The following is a 2844-nucleotide window of genomic DNA, read 5'->3' on the forward strand; positions in this document are numbered from 1 at the left end:
AAACCGCAGGGAGGAGTCGGGGGCTGCAGAACCTGGATTGGTTCTAATTAACCCACTCGCAGGCAAGGCCTGAGAGCCGCGTTTCTGCGCCCTTTGCAGCGCAAATCACTGCTGGGGAGAATCTGAATGTTTCTTTTCGGGTTCTCCGTCAGTGCCATTTCTCTTTGAGGACTTAGAAAACTTTATTCGGACACCTCTCATTTTCTCTTTTCTCCTATCCCCCAGAATTTATCCGCCACCTCCCTAGTTCTCTCCCCTGCCCCACAAAACAAATCTATGCGGAAAAGCGCAAGGTGAGGGCTGCAGTAGCCAAATGGTCATTCCCAGCTTCACTCCTGATCTCCAAGCAGTCATGCTCGCCTTGGGGATTCTGAGGCAAACTGGGGATGGGACTGGTTTTAAACCCACCATCCCCGCCTGTATATTGACGGGATGCAACTTTAAGTTCATCAAATATAAACTAAATTTGTGGAACGATGAGGATTGAATCTCTTGAGATGAATGCAGCGTGTTTCTGGTTCCAACTAAGCTGATTCTAAGTCAGGACTGATGCGTGCAAGGCGCTCCCTTTCAGGTTGGAGCGTTCCTGGGAAAGGAAAAGAAAAAGAGGTCGAGGAATCCAGGAGTGCTAAGGCAAAAAGACTAATATCCTAAATCAACTCCACACGGTGGAGCAATAGAGGTTCTGCTGCATCGCCCTTGCAGTAATCATTTTAATGTGTCTAGTCTTTCACTGAGCCCGAATAAAGCACTTATTTTATTTTCAAATAAAAACTTGTGGAATTAAGCCCGAAAAGAGCAATAAATTGAGTTTTAAAACCTTGTATATCAATGGATTATCTTCCCCTTCGTCAAACTATACACCTGGTGGCAGATTTCAGCAACTTTTATTCTACAATCTTTTAATGAGTGGGGATGGAGCAATATTCCTGCAGCAACAGGGTGCTTTCTTATCACTTCCTCATATTTGAGGGACTGGTTTGTCTTACCCTATTTTGCAAGAATTTTTTATTCTGCCTCCTAAATTAACTTTTTCTGTAGGCTGCAATGTGCTCAAAGGGTGAAATGGCCACAGTGCCAGCGACTTTTATGTTAAAAATTGTTCTCCACTTCCTGTTCCTGGAAACACAAAAAGCCTCCCAGATCTCACTCTCCAAAATTACCTTAAAATTGGGCAGCAAAGTGAAGTCATGTTTTCTTGTGCAGGTTCCTTAGTAAAACAACCTGTCTGTAGCATGATTTTTTTTTTTAAATCAACGTTGTTTATGTTAAAGCGTTAACTATTTCATAAAAAGTGCACTGCACAACACCCCCAGCTGAAAGAATTGTTTTAGTCTATTCTCACACTGCTAAAAGGAACTGCCTGAGATGGGTAATTTATAAAGGAAAGAGATTTAATTGACTCACAGTTCCACATGGTTGGGGAGGCCTCAGGAAATTAACAATCATGGCAGAAGGGGAAACAAACACGTCCTTCTTCACATGGTGGAAGGAGAGAGAAGTGCAGAGCAAAGCGGGGAAAAACCCCTCATAAAACTATCAGATCTCATGAGAACTCACTCTCTATCATGAGGACAGCATGGGGGAACCACCCCCATGATCTAATCACCTTCCGTGAGGTCCCTCTCCCAACTTGTGGGGATTACAATTTGGATTCAAAATGTGATTTGGTTGGTGACACAGAGACAGATCATTTCAAGAAATGCCTTTAGCAGTGAAGCAAATGCTGACGTTTTGAAGGTTATGATCTACAAGTCTGGTAATGCTGCAGCTTCATGAGAGAAAGGAGGTTGCAAAATGAAGAACAATGTCAGAAATGGGGGTGAATGAATGAAGGTCTATTGCCTTAAGCTTCAAATGGGAAATTTCAATTTCAATCTCTAAAGTTGCCATTTTCAAGATAGTTTTGTTTCAAGTTGATGTAAATTTTATTATTTTATTGTTCATAACACACACACATGTGTGTACATGTATGTGTGTGTGTGCATGTGCAGTGTGTGTTAAAAGGTTTAAATTCTACTTTAATTAAAATTCTTTTCTCAACTGGAAGCTTCTCTACAGTTGTCATCTCTTTGGAAAGAGTGGTCAGTTGGGATTATGTTGCTTGATCAAGATGATCAGAGTAATAATAACCAACTCTTATTAGAGCTCATTTGCCCTTTAAATAAAAATAATAAATATTTAAAGTTGTTAGATAATACTGGAAGTGATTGAGGGCTTCCATACACACAATATGTTATTTGATCTTTGTGACAACCATATAAGATAGACATGCATCTTCTCCACCTTACGGATAACAAACTGAGACTTGGGGAGATTAAGAGTCTATTTAAGTAGGTTCAGCTTGATGGAAAAACTGCCATTTGAATTGGGATCACCAGAGCAGTCTCCTGAAATATGCTACGTCTTTCTATCTCTATCCCAAATCATAACATGTGGGAGTGCACTGCTTTTTTTTAATGGTACCTGATTTTTGTCTGTTTAAAATATAAGACATTGGACATTGTCATTAAGGAGATAAATGACACATTTTTTCATTTGGTCTTTATGCAGCCAAAATTTATTCAAAGTTTACTGTAAGCAAAATAATTGTCATAATCTTGTTTACGGGTCTTTGTACTAACTCATTCTCTTCCCATGCCCAACTCTTGCTCTATAAAAACATATGCTTTCGGCCAGGCATGTTGGCTCCCAGCACTTTGGGAAGCCGAGGTGGGTGGATCACCTGAGGTTAGGAGTTCAAGACCAGCCTGACCAACATGGTGAAATCCCATCTCTACTAAATACAAAAAATTAGCCAAGAGTCATGGCACATACCAGCTACTTGGGTGACTGAAGCAGGAG

Source organism: Colobus angolensis, unplaced genomic scaffold (genome assembly GCF_000951035.1).
Source record: "Colobus angolensis palliatus isolate OR3802 unplaced genomic scaffold, Cang.pa_1.0 Scaffold10, whole genome shotgun sequence".
Lineage (NCBI taxonomy): Eukaryota > Metazoa > Chordata > Mammalia > Primates > Cercopithecidae > Colobus > Colobus angolensis.